At 41.3% G+C, this 22,431-nt stretch overlaps 1 protein-coding gene and 1 long non-coding RNA gene across 3 annotated transcripts in view; one reads left to right on the top strand and one right to left on the bottom strand.

Annotated features, from left to right (window-relative positions):
- The window catches only part of MOB3B (MOB kinase activator 3B), a 205,727-nt gene that overhangs the window by 122,824 nt on the left and 60,472 nt on the right, over positions 1-22,431 (top strand). The gene's annotated exons all lie outside the window — the stretch shown is intronic.
- Positions 339-20,829, bottom strand: LOC119468258. The gene is made up of 3 exons (XR_005196913.1): positions 20,732-20,829; positions 1,589-1,590; positions 339-351 (listed from the first exon to the last, which is right to left on the bottom strand). It is a non-coding gene; the product is annotated as an uncharacterized LOC119468258 (long non-coding RNA).

Here is a 22,431-nt window from a genome sequence, read left to right as displayed (position 1 = left end):
TTGCCTCATGTGGGGAATCCTCCAGGTCATCCCACTGGCCAGCCCTAGTTGAATGGAGGCCATGAGTTTCAGAATGGGCTCTCAGCAGCTGCAGACATCTGCAACAGTCTGGTTCAGATGAATGAGCCCCCCGGGTTCACAGCTGCTTGCGTCCACCAAGGCCTTGTGGCTTTAGACAGATGTTTCTGCTCTGAACACTGAGAGACGTATATGCAGCCTCCCTGCCTGCTGCCAGGAATCATGGCTATTCACAGTCATGGTCCAGAGTTCTCTGAAGCCATTTAATTTTATCTGTAGAAGTTGGCATTTATTGGCAAGAGTGGGCAAACATCCTCTGCTTTGAAAAGCAAGCTTTTCCCTGGGGAAGCAGCCCTCAGAGAGATCACATGTATTCCTCTATTAGAATCCGCTCCAGATTTATTGAACTAGCCATGGTATGGAGATGCTCCAAGATATTTGTTGCTCCTAAGCTAAATGAAAGCTTAAGTCCAGCCAACACATATGTCAGTTTTCAAAATACATCTCAGATTCCAGCACTGGCCTTCTGTTCATTGAGACACCTCAAAGAAAACTGTTTGGAAGGCTGTTTTTAAATAGCCTCAGGAACCAGCTAAGGCTGAGATTTATGAGAGGTCGCTTCTTCCCTACACCAAATCTGCTCCTCCTCCGGGGGTCTCTAGCTCACAGTTCTGCTGAGATTTATCCAGTTGCTCAGAAACTTAGAACAATCCTTAATACCTTCTTCTGTCCCACCCCTACTTTCAATCCATCCTTTGAATTCTATTGCTTTTACTTTCTGGTTGCATGTTGGATTTCATTTATCTTCACTGTCATTTCTGTAGTCATGTCCCAACTGGAATACTGGAACACCGATTTTTAGATTCTTAGCTTCACTCTTGCCCTCTCCAATCCAGTCCCTTCAAAATAGCCAAGAGTAAGTTTTTAAAACAAATCTGGCCACATGCATGTAACTAGTTCATCAGTGGGTATAACCTGTGCAGCAACCAAAATGCAACTTTATTCTTTGTCTCCTACTATCCCTTTAAAGAACTTACCCAGTGCAAGAGCCTCCCTTTGTCCTTTGATACAATTCTTTCCATTGTGGCTTTTCTAGTCACTCTCAATTGATAGTCTATGTCACTTTAAGCCCCACAAAAAAAAAAAAAAAATCCCAATTCAGTAATTAGAATGAGTTCAATCCAAAATAATAAGCTTCCAAAAACAGACTCCTACCTGCCCCTTTGCCCCCCACCTCTCTGCTGTGCTAAGATTACAATTGGGCTATTTGCCTCAGGGGAATGGAGCCATGGAGATATGGTAGAATTCCTCTTCATTTCCTCAACTTCCTTCTCCCACTACTGACTGCTATTTTGGGCTCTGCCTGGGTCAAAGCATGGAGATGGAGCAGAAGACAGAGGATAGAAATGTTATTACTTGGCTGGGAGGATTTGCCCTCTCTGGTCCTGTAGATGGCTAAAGCACATGCTTAAAGGGAGACTTTCATTGGCGAATGCATCTAAAGGGATGCTCCAGCTTGGTCCCTCAGCATGGTCCCGGTTCCAATCAGCTGTAGCTTTGGAGGGGTGACGCCTCACAGGTAGAGCTGACATGGGATATACACCAGTGGAGATGTGAGTAGGCAATCAGAATGTAACTCAGAAATATAAAGCAATAGTGACCAGATATAATAAGCTAACTCACCAGGGTCACTGTTTCTGTTCGAAGCAGGACGAAGTCCTTCATTTTCATCTTGAGATGATGCTGCATAAACCTGCAGCACTGTCATCTTTCTCTTCCTAGCTAGAAATAAGAATGTTGGCTTTATTTTTTATGTATGGCTGTAAATTCAGAAGACTTGCCTTGGGAAAGGTGGAGCCCGGTGCTTTAATTTAGAAACAAGAAAGGAGAGAGGGAGGGAAGGAGGGAGGAAGGAAAACCAAACAAAAGACCAATAACTGCAGAAGCAAAAAGAGAATCGACTCCTGGTGCTGAGCATTTCCTCATAGCACTGAAGTATAGAGAAAGAGTACATTGCGTGAATGAGTTGAGTGACAACAATCTTTTTGAATTTTTAGATACACCTGTAAGAAAATTGATACAAGAACAGAAAACCAAACACCACATGTTCTCAGTCACAGGCGGGTGTTGAACAATGAGAACACATGGACATAGAGAGGGGAGCATCCAGTCCATCACTTTCTAGCTATGTGACCTAACTTAAGTTCTAGTTTTCTTAACCATGATATGGGAATAAAGACAGTGCCAGCTGCCAGGGTTGTGTGAGGATTATATGCAGCACCACCCACAGGGTAGTCATACACTGGCCGGCACGTAGTGAGCACTCTGTAAATGGTAGTTGGTGTATTTGTTATGACTAAGCAGGAGGCTTTTTATATAGGCTAATACTGAGCCTTAATCTGCAGGAGGCTGGCGAGTTCCTTGAGGCAGGCAGGGTACCCTAGGTTCAGGGATCTGGGGCAGCTTTCATGCTAAGCCAGAGCTTTTGTAGCAGGAAGGAAGGGGAAATGCTGCAAAATCCATTAAGCTTAGAGCTCCCCAGAGCAAGTGTATTCCCTGGCTATAATGCTGGGGGCCCAGAGGCAGGGAGAGGAGAGCCAGGAGATACGTTCTCCATCAGCCCAGCCACCAGGACCTTAAGCCAAACAGGCACAGTGAGGTTACACCATGAGAGCTACTCAGTGACGATGAACGACCAGTGATTGATGGCAGGTCTTGTAGCTACAGCTACCACATTCTTTCAAGATGCAAAATAATGCACTGGGAAAGTGTAGCTTTATGTAACCAAATGTTAGTGGGATGCTAATGTCCCAGGCCCAAGAGGAAACCGACTGAAGGAAGTCAAAGCAATGGATTTCCCCCTTTGCTCACATGCTGGTAGAAAATACATCCCCCATCTCAGTGCAGAAATACAGATTCATGGGAACTCAGGCTGAAGATTGAATCCTTGTTTGGTATGTTATGAATCTAATGAATGGATGCTAGACAGTGTCAAACAGATTTTTCTGAGGAAGCAGGAATTTTTACTTCGACTCCCAGTTTCTGTGTTTCCTCAACTCCACAGAGCTTGGTTTGCTAAGTTGTCTCAGAAATGGAACATGCATTCTTCAGTAGCTGAGTCATCTCCATTGCATTAAAACATGCAGGTTTCGTGGGGTAAAAAGTCAACAGATTTTACTCTGCTTATCACATTATCTTAGAGGCACATGGTTTGTTGTGAGCCTTCTGTGCCAGCCTCGGCCAGAGATTAGGAGGAGGCCCTGCAGCATCAGTGAGCTGTTAGTGTCCCAGACACCAGGCTCGGTGGCCAAGCCTGTGATGGAAAGGCCTGTGAGGCTTCAGTGGATGTACCACCTAGGGCAGGTAGGACCAGGTCTCAGGTCCCCGGTATCAGAGGTGTGATAGATTATCAAAGAATGCAGAGCCCAAGTTTTGGGATCAGAGCCAAAAATGGCGGGAAAAAGTAAAGGAAAGAAATCTAGAGGAAGCAATATTAGGAGCAATTAGACCTCCCAAGGAATCTACTATCTTGCCAGAGACAACCCCAGAAAGCCTCTCTCCACCTTCCCAGTGCCCAGATAGCCACTCCTTCATGAGCCTGGGAGCTGCTGGTTTCATGTTCTGCAGGAGAGATAAGAATGACGTTTCCTTGGAACAGAAGGAAGTCTGCATGAGTGGAGAAGCTGGCCTGGTGGAAGCCCAAGACTTGCTTGCCTACCTTATCACCACGACTTCTCCAAGAAAAGAGGAAGGAGGGGCAGTGTTCTGGGCTGTCCTGCCCATTATAAGCTCAAGCTCTCCATGATCCAGGAGCTCATGCTCTGGCCTGAATCCATGCAGACTACTGGAATTCCATCAAGCAGTGAGTGTGAAAGATTTTCTCCACACCTCTGAGTGAGTTGTTTCCTATCCCTTTGATGGAAGACTCAAACCCTCTTTATAACTAAACAAACCCATAATTATAATTCTGTGGTAACACTTCTGTAAATAGTAGCTTGAGATGAAAGGAACAGCTCCAGATTCACAAGAAGTGGCAGTATCCCTAGCCACGTCTGGGAATGGTTCCCTGATGTTGTGCTGTAAACATTTTTTCTAAACTCAGATGGTAAATGCAAGATGCTTCAGTCTTTACTAGACCTCTCTGGTTACCCAGAGTAGGGCTGAAATCTTACTCAAGAAATCTTTGAGCCGGTCGCAGTGGCTCACACCTGTAATCCCAGCACTTTGGGAGGCCGAAGCATGTAGATCACCTGAGGTCAGGAGTTCCAGACCAGCCTGGCCAACATGGAAAAACCTTGTCTCTACTAAAAATACAAAACTTAGCTGGGCATGGTGGCTGGCACCTATAATCCCAGCTATTTGGGAGGCTGAGGCAGGAGAATTGCTTGAACCCGAAAGGTGGAGGTTGCAGTGAGCTGAGATCATGCCATTGCACTCTAGCCTGCACAAGAAGAACAAAACTGTCTCCAAAAAAAAAAAAAAAATCTTTGCTAGACCAATGTTCTTGAGCATTTCCCCAGTGTTTTCTTCAAGTAGTTTTATAGCTTCAAGTCTTAGATTAAATCTTTAATCCATTTTGATTTGATTTTTGTATATGATGAGAGAAAGATCTAGTTTCATTCTTTCACATGTGGATATCTAGTCTTCTCAGCACCATTTATTAAGAAGACTGTCTGTCCCAATGTATGTTCTTGGCACCTTTGTTGAAAATGAGTTGATTGCAAATGCATAAATTTACTTTTGGGGTCTCTATTCTGTTACATTGGTCTATGTGCCTGCTTTTATGCCAATACCATGGTGTTTTAATTACTGTAGCTTTGTAGCATAATTTGAAGTCAGCATAATGTGATGCCTCTGGTTTTGTTCGTTTTGCTCAGGTTTGCTTTGGCTGTTCCAGGTTTTGTGGTTCCATATACAAAGGATTTTTTTTTCTTTTTCTATGAAGAACGTTATTGATATTATGACAGGGATTACATTTTAGTTATTGTAAATGGGATTACTTTCTTGGTTTCTTTTTCAGATTGTTCACTGTTGGCATACAGAAATGATACTGATTTTTGTATGTCGATTTTGTATCCTGCAACTTTACTGAATTTCTTCATCAGTTCTAATAGATTTTGGTGGGGTTATTAGGTTTTCTAAATATAAGATCATGTCATCTGCAAACACGGCTAGTTTGACTTGATTTTTTTTATTTGGTTGCCCTTTATTTCTTTCTCTTGTCTGATTGCTCTGGCTAAAATTTCTAGTACTATGTTGAGTAAAAGTGGTGAAAGAGTAGGCATTCTTGTCTTGTTCCAAATCTTAGAGGAAAGCCTTTTAGTTTTTCCCAGTTTAGTATGATTCTAGCTGTGGGTATGTTATATAGAGCTTTTATTGTGTTGAGGTGTGTTCCTTCTATACTCAGGTTTTTGAGAGTTTTTATCATAAATCAATGTTGAAGTTAATTGAATACTTTTTTGGCATCATTTGAAATGATCATTTAGTTTTTATCCATTCTGTTGGTATGATGTATCACATGTATTGATTTGTGTATGTTGAATTATCCTTGCTTTATTGAATTTAGTTTGCTAGTATTTTGTTGAGGATTTTTGCATCTCTGTTCACCAAAGATATATTGACCTATAGTTTTCTTTTTTTCTGTCGTGTCTTTGTATGGTTTTGGTATTAGGGTAAGACCTCAAAAACACAGGCAACTAAAGCAAAAATAGATAGATGGGATCAGATCAAGCTAACAGCTTCTGCACAACAAAGGAGGGAACCAAGAAAATGAAGAGGCAACCCACAGAATGGAAGAAAGTATTTGCATACTACCTAAGAAGGGATTAATAACTAGAATGTATAAGGAGTTCAAACAACTCAATTTTAAAAACCTAAATAACCCCATTTGCAAAATGGACAGGCCAGGCATGGTTGCTTACACCTGTAATCCCAGCACTTTGGGAGGCCAAGGAAGGTGGATCAAGAGGTCAGGAGTTTGACACCAGCCTGGCCAACATGGTGAAACTCCATCTCTACTAAAAATACAAAAATTAACCGGGCATGGTGGTGTGCGCCTATAATCCCAGCTACTCAGGAGGCTGAGGCAGGAGAATTGTATGAACCCTGGAGGCAGAGGTTGCAGTGAGCTGAGATCACACCACTGCACTCCAGCCTGGGCGACAGAGCAAGATTCCATCTCCAAAAAAAAAAAAAAAAATGGACAAAAGATCTGAATAGATATATCTGAAAAGAAGACATACAAATGGCGAACAGGTACATGAAAAGATGCTGAACATCACTAATCAGCAGAGGAATGCAAACTGAAACTTCAGTGAGATATCCTGTCACCCCAGTTAAAATGGCTTTTATCCAAAAGACAGGCAATAACAAATGCTGTTGAGAACGTGCAGAAAAGGGAACCATCATACACTGTTAGTGGGAATGTAAATTAATACAGCCATATGGAGAACAGTATAGAAGTTCCTCAAAGAACTAAAACTAAAACTAATCCAAAAGAAAGGAAACAGTATTTACACTCCCATCTTTATTGAAGCACTATTAGCAATAGCCAAGATATAGAGTCAACCTAAGTGTTCATCAACAGATGAGTTATAAAGAAAATGTGGTTTAATTGGCTGGGTGCAGTGGCTCATGCCTGTAAATCCAGCACTTTGGGAGGCCAAAGTGGGAAGGCAGGTGGATCACCTGAGGTCAGGAGTTCAAGACCAGCCTGGCCAACATAGCAAAACCCCATCTCTACAAAAGCACAAAAATTAGCCAGGTGTTGGGGTGCATGCCTGTAATCCCAGCTACTTGAAAAGCTGAGGCAGGAGAATCCCTTGAACCTGGGAGACAGAGGCTGCAGTGAGCCAAGAGCGTACCATTGCGCTCCAGCCTTGGTGACAGACCACCAAGGCTTCTTTCTGTCTCAAAAAAGAAAGAAGATGTGGTTATATGCACAATGGAATATTATTCAGCCATAAAAAAGAATGAAATTCTGTCATTTACAACAGCACAGATGGAGGAAATTATGTTAAGTAAAATAAGCCAAACATAGAAAGATAAATAGCACATGTTCTCGTTAATATGTGGGAGCCAAAAAAAAAAAAAAGAACAAAATGCAGTAATGGAGATAGAGAGTAGAATGCTGGTTACCCAGATGGAGGAAAGTATAATAGGGAGAGGGAGATAAGGAGAGGAGGGTTAATGGGTACAAAAATATGGTTAGATAGGAGGAATAATTTCTAGTGTTAGCACAATAGAGCGACTATAGTTATCATTAATTTAGCATGTATTTCAAAATAACTAAAAGAGTGGAATTGGAATATTCTTAACACAAAAGAAATGATATATTCTTAAGTTGATGGATATGCCTATTACCCTTATGTGATCACTACACATTGTATGCTTATATCAGAATATCACATTTGCCCCATAAATGTGTATAACCATTATGTATCTATAATAATTAAAAATTTAATAAAGAGGTTGGGCATGGTGGCTCATGCCTATAATCCCAGAACTTTGGGAGGCTGATTCAGGCAGATCACAAGGTCAGGAATTTGAGACCAGCCTGGCCAATATGGTAAAACCCCATCTTTACTAAACATACAAAAATTAACTGGGCATGGTGGTAAGCACCTGTAATCCCCACTACTCAGAAGGCTGAGGCAGGAGAATCGCTCGAACCTGGGAGGTGGAGGTTGCAGTGAGCTGAGATCACACCATTGCACTCTAGCCTAGGCAACAGGGCAAGACTCCGTCTTGAAAAAAAAAAAAATTATTAATAAAGAGCCAGGCCAAGCATTAAGCAGTGTAGGAGATAGATTTAACTTTAGTGTGTTTGTCTTTGGGACCTCAACAATTTTTTCCTTTTCCCTTCTCCTTATATGTGCATATTTGTGGTTCCTGAAGTTTAAATGATTTAAAGTAACTGACTGTGTCCTAAATGTAACTAGGTTCTACCTTTCATGCTTTCTTTCTCCCTGTTTGTTGTCAAAACCAGAGAGAACATTCTCCTCCCCTAAATGTGACTTCCTTCCAAAATGCAGAGATACAAACTGGCCATTATTTGAAATGCTAAAAACATATGTATGGCTGGGTTAAGTCTTCCTTTTTCACTTTAGTTCCTTTTTCTGTCTTCTTGATCAATCCAGCCCAGGATTGCTGCTTTCCTAGTGGTCACCAGAGCCAGATGCCAATTTTTTGTTGTTGTTGTTTGTTTGTTCAGGACTATTCTCCCTTTTAACCTGCTTCCCTGTAGGGAAGGTTGAAAGTTTGGTGAGAGATGCAGGGAGTCAACTAAGCAGGCTCTTAGGACCAAAACTGTGTTAAGGAGCATGAGCCACATACAGTACCATGGGAGGGTCTCCAACAGCCAAAGGCTCATCGCACAGTTGCAAGCTGTTGGCTGTCTCTGAGCAAACAAAAGCCAGCAGACTTCTGGAAGCTATACACCACAACCCTAAATTTTCCTGGCTTGTCAGGCTGCAGTTGAGCACTTTGCCTCTCTCATTTTCCTGGGAGGCCCATGGGGCCAAGTGAATGCTAATAGTGTCCACACAACACCAGAGAGCCTGCTGGAAACGTGAAAATGAAGGCAGTCCCCATTCGGTGTTTTGTGATAGCAATTACCAAAATACAGTTTCATAGCAATTTTTGTTGACTTAGTCGTCTCTTTAGACTTTCTGTATATGGACTTGAAATTTATTCAAATTTACTTGCTCACTCATTCTTTCCTTTAATGGGCATTTACTGTGTTCCTATTGTACACCAGGCAATGAGATAAGGGACTATATTGTCTATAATTGTCCCCAGATGTAGGCAGTACAGAAGAGGTATCTTTGTCATCATCATGATCAACATTCATTCATTCAAAAAATACAGATAAAAGACCTTCTATCTGTGAAGTGCTGTGCCAGGCATTGTATAGGAATCAAAATAGGCAGACTCCATGCCCTCATGGAGCTCGCATTTTAATGGTAGAAACATATAAATATGCAACTATCTTAAAGGCCCTTTGACAGGGGAAGCATATAACATTATGATAGACCTAAAGTTTAACTTCATGTGGTTCAACCAAGTGTTTACTGTTTATTGACTGTTCCCCATATGCCAGACAACAGGAATATGTGCTTTATGAGTGTTACAGTTAACATTCCCAAGAACTCTGCGAAGTTGTCTTTATTATTTCCATTTTATAGATGAAGAAACTGACACAGAGAAGTTAGGTGGATTTCCCTTGGTCACAAGTCCTAAGTGGCAGAACTTAGTTTGTCTGAATCTAGTTCTGTACTGGATTCTCTACAGGACAGAAATACCTGCACACTATGTGCCAGGCTGTTGGAAGAGACCAGAAAAAACTAGTAGAGCATAATACCCACCTAGTATGTGGAGTAATGGTGAAATGAAAATTAGCTTCCAAAATTCTTGTGGTTGCTCATGTTTTGAAGTCTCCTTTCAGATAGGAGATAGATCACTATGCTTGCCATAAGTTTCTAACCTTTGCTTACCTGTATGTTTTTATTTTGCTTTCCTTGTTTTGAAGTTCCTTTAATGATTTTATTTCCTCATTACTTTATTAAGATTTAACTTTTGATATCTAGATGTGTTTTGTCAGGCACCTTGCATGTTAGCAGATCAGAAGACTGGCAGGTCCACTAGGGATGAAAGATGAAGCAGAAACATACTTGTAGGGCAAGTTTCTTAAGGGGAAATATACCTGTGGAGGTGTCAGTACTGCCTTTAACCCTTTTCAGATCATCTATCCTTGCTCACAGATCCACATGAGGGTGACTTTGTCCTTATGACCCCACCTATCGTTGACACAGGCCCCACCTCTGTGGACCAGGGTGGACACTGACTTGAGACAGTCATGTGACTTATATGCCACCCCCCAAGGAGGCCTGGGCCACCTACAGCCCCTCTTTCAGGACTTTTGCACTAAGATCCAGAGGGAAGTCCTTAGATGTAAGCCATTGAATTGAAAAGTCACGGGGTCCGGGCTGAGACTGCCAGCTGGGGCTCAACTGTGTGTCAAATGAGGAAGGAGTGAAGTCTCACATAATGTGAAAGAGAAGAGGATGGCTCCAAGGACTCAGTGAGGCAGAGAAGCGAGACCGCATGGCCCATGAGGAAAAGGAGCACCCAGCCCCTGCTCTTCAGTTCCCTGGCCCGGTTCCACCGCTGGGCTTCACCTTCTGCTCTTCTGCGTGCCACGTTCCATCACAGTGACACCTCCATTACCTTCCATAGCTTCAGTTGGTTTCTGCTTCTTGTCACAAACAGATCAAAACCCAAGTTCTCTAGCAGAAAAAATAATTTGTATCACAACTAAATGGAAATGAGAAACCTTGTGATGTCCTACTTCTGGGTCTGAGATTCTTCTGCCTTCTCCATAGAAGCCTAAGCTAGATATTTCATATTCTCTCTCCTTAAAGAAACACTAAGAGAAGGACTAAAAAGCATCAAAGAAAAACTGCCCCCTTCGAATGGTTGTCTTATACATTTAGTGTAACACTAGAAGAACCACCATAACAGGCCACTGGCCATCCCTTTCATGCACATTAATGGACCGTCTCTAAGTAGGACTTTGTGCCCGATATTAGGTAGATAAAAGTGAGTGATGTCACAGCTGTTCTTGAAGTGTTCACAGTCTAGACAAATAAATCACCACATAATGTAGGAGCTACTAGAATAGAAATATACAGATGTTCCTCTGAGAAGGGAATGATTCATTTCAGTTTCACCTGAGGACATTAGGGAAGGCTTCACCTAGGAAGTGATTTTTGAGCTGAGTCTTGAAAGGTAACTGTGTGCTTGGCAGTTTGGGAAGGAAGGAGGGAGGCAGGCACTTCAGGCACAGCTAGGCAGGTATAAAACAGCCTGTTGAGCTCATGGAACTGAGAGGAGGTCAGCGCGATGGGGAAAAGTGGGTGCAGTGGGCAAGTGGCAGGAATAAGGTGAGGTTGAAGCCAGGTTTTGGAGAGCTGCACCTATTTAACAATACGACCAATAATTATTGTAAGTAGTAGTATTCTCTGCCACAGACAAAGTCATTTATATGTATTATTCTCATTTAATTGTTAAGGAACTGTGTGTCGACAATGTCCAACCAATACAAAAGGCTTTGAAAACACTTTTTGGGAATGAGGATTCTGTGAGCAGTTTGCTGAAAAGACTGATGTAAGGGGCAGTGAAGAGCAGAGAGGACAGGCAGGAGGCAGCTGTAATTTCCAGGGGAGAAATAAGTACCTGATTTAAGGCAGGGGCTGTGGGATTGAAAGGAGCATTTGGGCTTGAGATTACACTTCTGAGGGATGCTTATTTAGATATGTGGAGAGAATGAAAAAGAACGTTGAGCCGGATTTGAAAGTCTTCCTCCAGAAGTGGAGTCAGTAGTGATAGCACTCACTGAGCCGTGTGGCACAGGAATAGGCATGTGTGGGAAGATGCGATTTCATTTGGGGACGTATTAAATTTGAGATGCTAATACACTTTCAAGTTAGAGAAGATGTCTTGGCAATCAGAGAAAGGAATCTGAGGCTTAGCAAAGAGATAAGGATTGAATATACAAATTTGGAAGTTTATATCACTGTCCTTCAGATTAGTGGATGGGTTCAGAGACATGCACAAGATAGTTTTCAAGATTTATATTAATGGAAGGATCTCCAGGCCCCATCCGTCAAGGTCCAGGTGGGTATCTGAAATACTCTAACACTTGTTCAGCAACTTGCCTCTCAGCCAAGTCCCTGGAGCTCTAACCTTCTTCCCAATGCTTTCTGTCCCCTAACAGGGCAACCAGCTGGGAATTCTCACCAGCCCCAAAGCCGTAATGATCTGAAATTTGGCTTTTGCATTTCCACCTGCCCTTGTGCTTCTTGGCCTCCTCTCTTGTACTGCCCAGCATGGCGTAGGCACGCCATCTCTTTTATTTAATAGCCTATTTGCGGTTTGAGATGAGGCATACCTTCCTCCGTGATTAATTCAGAGCCCCACTGGGATAAGACACCTGGCTCTTTTGCTGGAGGATGTTTTGAGAGTGCTATAAATTTGCATCTTGAGTTTACGAAAGAGAGAGATAGGGAAGAATGGAATGTTCATGTCTAATAATAGTAGATTTCATGTGGACTTGGTTTCCTCAGAATTTTCCTCACTTAAGAATAATTTATTTGACCTCTACTTGGGGACTTAATATTTTAAATATTTGAAAGAGTCTCTTTCCTCCACCCTCAAAACTCAGGTTGACTGCTAAGAAATTGCCAATTGCAGATTTAAAAAGTAGCCACTCATCAGCAATTGCATATAGTTTCAGCCTACTAGCAACCAGAGTTGGGGAGGCGGAGGTGAAAGTGACAGATTGTTTATACCTTGTGAGTAATTTGCCACAATAATCCCTAGTATCTCTCTTAGTTAATTCAGATTATACATGACTTTAAAAAGGTATCACAGTGTTTGATTATATGTAACTTTTTCTAGAAAGACTTGGTGGTATCACATAGTCAGTATTTCTGCTTCACAGTGCTTTCTACATCCCTGACATGTGGGTTCCACACTCATCCAGTCTCTGGTAGGTGGTACTGCACTGCTTGCTTTTCTACTGAGCTCTTTAAGTCACAATCATGACTTCCAAATTAGCTGATGTAGTGACCCTGGTTTGAGAGTCTCCATGAAGAGGGAATGAAAGAGCTAACATTTATTGTGCATACCTGCTCTGTATTAGACTCCATGTCAAATGCTTTATGTCTACTGTGTCCTTTTGAGTAACAATCTTAGAGGTAGGAATTATTATCTCTATTTTTATAACTAAGAAAAAAACTCACGATGACTCTGGGAGAGATGAGGTTAGATAACTTGCCACAAATTATCAAGGAGATGGTTGCTATTGGTTAGTTCTTGCTCTGAGCTACAAAATCCTCCAGAGCAAACTTTATATCCCCTAGGGAAGAAGGCAGTGAGATGATGATGCTTCTGCCCAGATTGGGAGGAGGGGTACATTTTAGGAGACATTTCTGTCCCACTGTGTGACCTTGGGTTCTGTTTCTCAACCATGAAATGAAGATAACAACACATGTGCCCCTCCCCGGGATGCTGTGTGATTAAAGGTAAATTTGCTTTAATTTCTACTCAGGTTACCCAGAATGGTTACCTGTATCCATTCTCCCCATCCAATAATTTGGATGGGGAGAAGGTATGCCATAAATTTATCTTTGGATCATTTATCAAAAGAGGGGAAGAGTTGGGTAAACAGTTTATCAGTGGCCTAACACAAGTTCTCAACTGGGAGGGATTTTGGCCCCCAAGGGACATCTGGCAATGTCTAGAGACATTTTTTGGTTGTCACATTTGGTAAGGTGCTCCTGGCATCTAATGTGTAGATACTACTAAACACCCTGCAATGTGTAGGACAGTCTCTCACAGCAAACAATTATTTGGCCCCAAATGTGGATTATGTGAAGTTAAGAAACCTTGATGTAAAGGGTACTTGCAGAGAAATTGGTTCAGCTGATCTAAAAGAGCAAGTTAATTCCACAAACTGTCAAGTACTTTGGAAGGATTTATTTGCACATAAAAGATTATAATTCATAAATTATGAATTATAAAATATTTAGTCATGAAAGCAGTTATTGGGAGGAAATTATTACTCCTAGAATCTTCTGAGGCCTCTATGAACTAAAAAAAAAAAATAGTACTTTAGTACAGAAAAAGATGTCAAATTTCACAAATTTGCACTCGTTAGAGCCGTAAGAGGAGTAATTACTCAGAATTAGTGAACACTTCAAAATATTGAGGCATTATTGGTTTATTCCCCTGTAATATATTGCTATATATAATAATCAGTGGAGAGCCTATTGATTTGCATTTATTTGGGAGTTGTTTTCTATGTATTAACACTATGCTGTGGTTCAATGGAAGAAAAGCCTTATACTAAAAGAGGCTGTTAATATAGCAATCTTGTTTACCTTTTTTTTCTTTTTTTTTTTTTTTTGCCACTTCTGTAAAACTCATAATCATAGCATCTCATCCTAGGCCTGCCACATGACTTGAATGATTGAGTTATGGAGAATCTCTGCACCTCTGTGTAGAAGAAATAGTATCAGGCATTTTTATTGAACACCTGTATCCCTTCTTCCTGCATTTTCCCTCTTCCCTAACTTCTATTGAACAATTCTTAGAAGTCTTTATTGCAAGACTGTCTTGTAGATGTTACTATCCTATGCCAAAGGCCCTTTCTAATTCACAAAGAAAATTTGCTTGAAATGGACCAAAATATTATTTCTTCAAAAGTTGCTCAATAAGAGAGCATCTTACCAAATATCAGGAAATTGTATTCTAGTTTGTCCTTGATTTGGTGTTTGGCTGTGCACAAGTCATTAAATGTCTGTCCTCCTTTTTCCGTACTGTAAAATGAAGCGGGTTAAAGTAGATGGTTAAATGCATTACCATTTTAAGACTGTAATAGCTAAGTCTTAGGGCACCTAGGATGCTAAAATTAACATTTTGTTCAGCCAAAAATCAGGCTGTCTTGAGGGTAAATGACTTTTATGGAGCCACTGTGATAGTTGAAAGAGGGCTGAACTTATTAGAAGAGAGGTGACGTCATTCTTATTCACAGACTGGAATAAATTCTGCCATATTCAGTGGGGAAGTACAGTAAATTTAGATAGTCGTGGAGAAATAGTGGTAGATAGTCAAGGAGAAATATGGAGAACATTCATAAAGAAATAAGGAAATATGATTAGAAAGGAAGAAAAAACAAGGTATGTATCAGTTAGGGCTCCTTGGCTGCAAGCAACAGAAACTGACTCTGACTAACCTGAGTAGGAAACAGGATTTTTTAGAAAAAAGGTGACCTCAGAGTCAAATGATAATTCTGGGTGTGTGAATTGGGGTGGATAGGAATGGGCTTAGGGATAACCAATTGGCAATCTCACCAGAGCCCCAGTGACTGAGGGCATAGTTTCCCCAGGGAAAGCTATGAAAAGAGAAGGCGGAAAAGGACTGCTGAATATCAAAAATAATACAAGAAATATAAATATTTCTTGAACAAAAAAATAAGAGAATTGCCTCAACCTACTGTCAATGATACATCTGTTTGAAGCAAAAGAAAATGTGGTTTACTATTTTGGAGAAGGAAAAATATATATATAGGGAAAGTATATCAGGAAAGGAACATGAAATAAATTTAACCACATTGATTTACTCTTGAGCATTTTTAGAGCCCTCCCCCACACCTCCACCTTGGGTGGCCAGGCACCTTGTGCTCAGTATCCAAAAAAGGAAACATAACCCCTGTCCTCAAAGCTCCCAGCCAGCAACACAATAATTGTGATTTCCTCACTTTTTGAATGTTCTCTACATGCCAAGCTTCTTGCTGAGTACTTTGAAAGCATGTCTCATTTATCCTGCAAGTGCTCCTTGGAATAGTCCTGTTGTTACATCCATTGTATAGATGCAGCTAAGAGGAGCAGCAGAATGAGCCTAAAGTTAGAAAGCAAATCAGCCTGAGTCTGACTCAGCCCTGGTCAGTTTGGCTCCCGAACCTGGGCTCTTGTTACTGTTCTGTGTTGCCTTTCTTAGCAAATAGAGGAGGAAGAAGAAAACAGAGTAACACAAAGGAAGGTACAACTCACCCCTATGGTATCTCCTATTATTATTGACTAGATCACTGAGCATTGTAGTATCTGAGGATTGAATCACATTCACTCCCTATTGATGCCTGCAATAAATTATTAAAAACAGCCATTCACAATCAGTGAGCAGGCCAGCAACTGTTCCAAAGCAGGACAGAACTTGCCTGTCTCTGTCTGGGGCATACTGACCTATCGACAGTCTATTTAAAAAAAAAAATCTATTTATAAAAAGTATATATATTTATGCTGTACAACATGATGCTTTGATGTATGTATACATTGTGGAATGATTAAAACAAGCTAATGAACACTTAACAACTCATATCGTTTTTTGTGGTGAGAGCATTTACAATCTAGTCTCTTAGCACTTTACAAGTACACAATACAGTATACGCATTAACTATGTGCACCACAGTGTATAATGGATCTTCAGAACTTTCTGAAACTTTGTGCCCTTTGACCAGTATCTCCCCGCTTCAGCGGTCTTTCAACGCTTCTCCAACAAGACATCCCGACTTAGTGGCTCCACAGATGACCTTTTCTCCACCCCAAAACAAAGTACAGATTTCATGTCTAAATTTCTTATCCTAAGCCAAGATAAAAATGTTATTGTCTCTTCTGCGCCTGGACGTCTCATCAGCAGTGAATGGAAATCTCAGTGATTAATATAATATTTCCACTCTAATAGAGCTGCTGGATGGCAGCCACTTATCTTGAGACATCCCACTGTCAAAGCATGACTCTCAATACATGAAACATACAGTGGGCATCAAACGATACTCCCAGCTTTCCAGATAACATGATTTTCTCCTTTTCTGTGTTTTACTACTTTTTACTAAAAAGTATGTTTACTTTTACAATAGAAAGAGAAGTCAGTCATTAAGAAAAATGGCTGCTGTGCTGTGGTTAATCTAAAGTTAATTACTTCTCTGCCACCTCCGCCATTGTTTATAAAGGAGTCCATTGTGGGCGCTGGAAGCGTAAGTAGGTGTGACTGTCAGGTTCCTATACACCAAATCTAAATTTGCTGCCTACCCACTGGCATTTTGTGGCTTTTGTACCTTTTCTTCAAGGCTCCATGTGGACACAGTTTATCCAGTGGCTGGTATAGTGTGGGTTTGTCAGTCTTTACAGCTCACTTGGGATCGTTTCTTTTGGTCATTCTGTTTTAGAACTCTAGGCCTCTGCTTTTGTTTTTTCTTTTCCTTCAAAAAGTCATTGAAGTCTGGATTGTTGGCAGTGACCTTTGAAAATGTTATTACAGCTTACAGAGACTTCCTGACATGTTTTATTAGCTCTTGGTGGTAGCTAATAAAGTGAGTCTTAGCAAAGCCGTGTAACATGACAGATTAGAGCCACTTCCAAAATAACCACTCACCAGAGTTATCTTGAAGGAGGCTTGACGACAGGACGTTTGGCTACCGCTTTCTGTCCAGTTCAGCAGGGCATATGCGATTACCTCTTGAAGAAGAGAGGTCATTCCTTTAGGAAATCAATGACCAACTTATTCTGAAAGGACCTCAAACACCGAGAGTCCCCTGCACCAGTAAAACAGAGACGTGATTGCTGTAGGGACTGACGAATGATTTATTCCACAAAACTTTTGCCTGCCACCTTCACAGAGTCAGAATATGAGCCAAAGCTGGTCATCCACCTTTTGAGAGGAGGAAAAGAAGTGAAAACAACCCCCTCTGAACACTCATGAGTGTTCAACAAGATCTCTCTTGTCTATTTTAATTTCTATTTTTTTACCTGGAGAAGTGGTTTAGCAAAATGATACAGAATTTGGACTTTGAATTTCTACAGATCTCAGTTCAAATCCTGCCTCTGCCGTTGATCAGCTGGGTGATCTTGAGCAAGTGTTCACTTAAGACTTGGTTTCTTCATCTGGAAAGTGGGGATAATAATCAAAGTTTTCTTGTGAGGAATAAAATGTGGCCACACATGTACAGTGCTTAGCACCAGTGCTTGACATGTAAGCATTCAAAAAATGTTAGCTGTGAAGTTATTTTCTTAAATTCCTTGGAGGGCCATGTGTGAGCTTTGTTTGTAGAGTAATATTTATCTATATGCCTTCCTCCATTTAGGTCTACCATTTTGCACAATACCTTGGGGACACAATTAACAATGGGACATCATTCACGTAGAATACAGTATTGATGGCATCCTTCAAGTTCTGCTCTGCACAACAGAGCAACCACCTTCTCAACCTCCACTTCCTTCTCTCTCTCTCTCTCTCTCTCACACACACACACACACACACACTTCTCTGCACTCTATACAAGTAATCACCTGGCCTATATTTACTTTGGGGAAATAACTTCATAAATAGGCATAACAGAAAAAGCAGAACTGACCTATACAGCATTTCAAACACACATAGCAAGGATTTACTTGTACTCTGTGCATTTTGCGACAAACTAGGTATAGAACTGCTATTTCAGATAGTAACAGCCAGGTATTTAGAATCTGTCTAATGTGAAATTCCATCAGAATCTAAAGCAAGAGAAAAGTAGCTGAAAGTAAAATGCTGGGGACAGTCAGTTAATCAGTCCCACTTTTCCTCCTTTTTATCTCAAGCAGTGTCTTGTCTCAAGTCTTTCTGTCTCAAGTCCAACAAGAGTCTTAGTAGATTGTAAATCCATAGAAGACAAAACCAGGGAATGTGGACATGTTTTGAGTCCCTTCTATATGTCAGTTGATTAATCCTTCGAGGGTCATTAATAGTCATGATGATGGTTATCTTTATTTTATAGATAAGGAAACCAAGACTAATTGGTTGTGTAAGTGATGCCCCAGTCACACAGCTAGCAAGAGGCAGAGCTTAGAATGAACTTTTTTGTCTTTCCAAAACCTTGGTCTCTCTACTACCTGAGAGCTTCCCAAGTATCTGTGCCCCATTCATGAAAATGAATAGGACACATCAAATGGCTTGTCTTTATTCCTACAATAGTTCATGTAAAGGATTGTCTTTTATTATGGGATTATAGCTTTCTTGCTTTTTTCTTTTATGGTGCAAAAAAATGCTCTCTTATGAAATGAGTGAGATTTAGTGAGGCTTTTTTAAGTGCCCTTTTGGCAAAATAAATGTAGCCAACTTTATGTTGATCCTCTTGCCCTATTTTTAAAATTTCCTGGATTTTGAAACCCAGAAGTCTAGTACTACTACAGTACACCATTTTGCTTTCCTCCAAATATTTGCAGATGTTTTAAATGTTCTCTTTGCATTCTAGGATACTCCTCATAACCTAGGGGCCTGCTCTGCAGTTATTTCTCATTAAGCTTCAGTGATGTTCAAGAATGACCTGTTCCCACATATAATAAATAAATCTTGTCTCTTTATTCAAATGCCACCAATAAATGCTTCTAAATAAGAATTCTCTAGAAAACTTACTAAAATCTCAGATTCTGGAGCCCTGCCCTCAAAGACTGATTCAGTAGTTCTGGGTGAAACCCAAATTTGGATTTTTAGCAAGCCTCTGAGGGGATTCTGATGCTGCTTATGTGGGGATAATCCTTTAGGAACTCTTATAGAAAGGCATTGAATCTGATATGAAATGGTCTCCCCTCTGCATTGAGAATTCTGTATTTTTTCCATAGAAACTTACGGAGACATGGCATCATGTCAAGCTCAATTTTGTGAATTATATGAGATTTCTACATCTATTTCTGGTTAAAATATTGGAGCAGAACCATCTTATTTGCTTTAAGCACTTCCTCTCAAAATCAAATTAAGTAAAATTAATCTTTTGAAGAAAAGCATTCTCTAAATTTTAAGTCACTTTTACGCTTAGCTAAACATATGATATTCCTCCAGGCTGAATCCTGGGCCCATCAGGAAAGTCTGAGTTCCGTATGCGACATCAGTTTGTTGCTATGGAAGTGCAGGCTGTGCTATAAATTCCAGCTCCGCAGATTTCCCTTTATTGCAAGTCAACTGAGAATGATTTCTATTTTCTTTGGATCACACTCAGAGAGGATATTTAGTATAAACACTTACTTTCATTAGAATACTTTAGTAATTTATGTCTATGGTTTCCAAACGTTTTCTGCATCATATTTTGCACATGAATAGCATACTTCCAACAATAACATAATCTATTACATGAAGGGATTATTGACCCAAGAGAGGTGAATCAGTTTATCCAGGGAACAAAAATAACTTAAAAAGCTCTGCCCCCTTCCCCACGGGACGCTTCAAGCTTTACCCACCACACCCAACCATTCATTTATATGAATAAACTTTACCAAGTTCAGATATGCTGCCAGTTTTTAAAAAATAAGATTATTATTGAAGAATTTGCTGAGGCGAGCGGTAGGCAGTAGCATCACCTCTGAATAGGATATGCTCAGCCAAACACCATCCTGTGAACGTGGTACATTTAACCAAAGCGCTCCTCTTCCCAAGAGCTCGTTTCAGCAAAGAGTAGGTGTGAGTAAAGGGTTCATGCCTTTGCTTCTCTACTTCTCTGCCTGACTCAGTCAAGCTTCAGAACTCCTCCAGGATTTTTTTCTGATTTATTCTGTTCAGGCTGCTATAACAAAATGCCATAGAGTGGGTGGCTTGTAAACACAGTTTCTCACAGTTTCTCATTTCTCTGGAGGCTGGAAAAGCCGAGACCAGGATGCCAGCATGGTCAGGTTCTGGTGAGGGCCCTCTTCCAGGTTGCAGACTGCCGGCTTCTCACTGTGTCCTCAGGTGGTGGAAGTGGGGAGGAAGCTCTCTGCGGCTTATGTCTTTTCTAAGAGTACTAATCCTATTGGTGAGGGCTGTGCTCTCATGACCTAATCCCTGCCAAAGGCCAGACCTCCTAATATCATCTTGGGAGTTAGGATTTCAGCATACAAATTTTCAGGGGACTTAAACATTCAGTCCATTGCACCCTCTGCCACCTTAAACTGGGTTAAGTTCTCCACCTTCAGTCTCTCACTGCTGAACTCCAATACATATATTCTCACCATGGTGAAAAGACTTCACCCTGAGTTCAGGCTCTGTGATCAGACAGCCTGGCTTCAGGTTACCTCTCTGCCAGTTACGCCGTGGGAACTAAAGCTTGTGAAATGTTAGCAGTGTCTGATACATAAATAATACTAACAACCTGGCCGGTGCGGTGGCTAATGTCTATAATCCCAGCATTTTGGGAGGCTGAGGTGGGAGGATCCCTTGAGGCTGGGAGTTCATGACCAGCTTGGCCAACATAGCAAAACCCTGTCTCTACTAAAAATACAAAAATTAGCCACAGTTGTGTTGGGTGCCTATAATCCCAGGTACTCTAGAGAATGAGGCAGGAGAAACTATTGAACCTGGGAGGCAGAGGTTGCAATGAGCCAAGATCGCTCACTGTACTCCAGCCTGGGCCACAGAGCAAAACTCAGTCTCAAAAATATATAATTAACTGGGCTTGGTGGCCTATGCCTGTGATCCCAACTACTCGGGAGGCTGAGGCAGGAGAATCACTTGAACTTGGGAGGCAGAGGTAGGTGGAGGTTGCCGTGAGCTGAGATCATACCACTGCACTCCAGCCTGGGCGCTGGGCGACAGAGTGAAGCTCTGTCTCAGTGTGTGTGTGTGTGTGTGTGTGTGTGTGTGTGTGTGTGTGTGTGTGTGTGTGTGTGTGTGTGTGTATGCAACTATTAAAATATGATTTAGGAAATTGGTTTACTTCTTTCATTGTAACAACTTTGACTATTTTTTTTTTTTTAGCTGACGCTTAGAGTGGAGGGTTGTGAAAAATTCAGAGGCCATATCCAGGATTCAGAGGGATGAACTGGAGATCAAGTGTTGATGTCTGCCTCAGTCTCAGTCCAGGCTGAGGGTGGGGGCTCTGTGCCACATATTTTCTCTTTCTGCATTAGACTAGAAGTGACTTAAAGGTGCTGCTTCATTCAGGCCTTTAATTTATTGGTCATCTGCTATGTACCAAGCACTGTGGTTTCCATAGCATATACATTAATGAATAAAACAGACAGGGCCCTGGCCTCAGGGAGCTAATGGACTAGTGAAAAAACAAGATAATAATAAGTAAGCTAGAAAATAAAGACAGAATACAACTAGTGATGGGGAGTGCTGTGAAGAAAACCGTGATTGTAGCCACAAAGAATTGAAGGTGGGTCAGAAAGCTACAGTAGAAAAAGTGGTCAGAGGAGGCATCTCCAGAGAGATGGGAAAAGTGTCCCAGCAGTGCGAACAGCGTATGCCAGGACCTGAAGTAGAAGAGCCCTTGGCATGTTCAAGGAATTGGAAAGAAGCCCATTTGGCTGCAGTATAATCAGAAGAGTGGACTGAAATGGTGGGTCGCGGGGAGAGAGGCAGGAGGCAGAGCACATAAAGCAGTAGTTCTCAGCCTGGAGCATGTAGCCCAGCTTCCCCAAGAGCTTGTTAAAACAGATTGCTGCCCCACTTCCAGAGTTTCTGATCCAGGAAGTTTGGGGTGGGGCCTGAGAATCTGCATTTCTAACAAGTTCCAGGTGCTGCTGCCGGTCTGGGGACCACTCTTTGAGAACTCATGAGAGAAGCCTTTTTCAGTCCACAGGAAAGGGCTTGGATTTTTTTGGAAGCATTAGGGGGATACCATCAAAGGAGGTCAGAAGTGATAGCCTTATAATTATTATTGTTTGAATGATTACTCAGACCATTATGTGGAGAATTAATTAGAAATTGTCAAGACTAAAAATGAGGAGGCTATTCAGAAAGTTGTTACAGTGGCCAGGGGAGGACAGTGGCAGTGGAGGGAAGAGGAAACTTTCAAGATGAATTTAGGAGTGGCATCAATAGGATCTGCCTGTGGATTATAGAATG

The sequence above is a fragment of the Cebus imitator genome, unplaced genomic scaffold (assembly GCF_001604975.1).
Source record: "Cebus imitator isolate Cc_AM_T3 unplaced genomic scaffold, Cebus_imitator-1.0 Scaffold403, whole genome shotgun sequence".
Classification (NCBI taxonomy): Eukaryota; Metazoa; Chordata; class Mammalia; order Primates; family Cebidae; genus Cebus; species Cebus imitator.
This window is presented reverse-complemented; position numbering and strand designations above follow the sequence as displayed.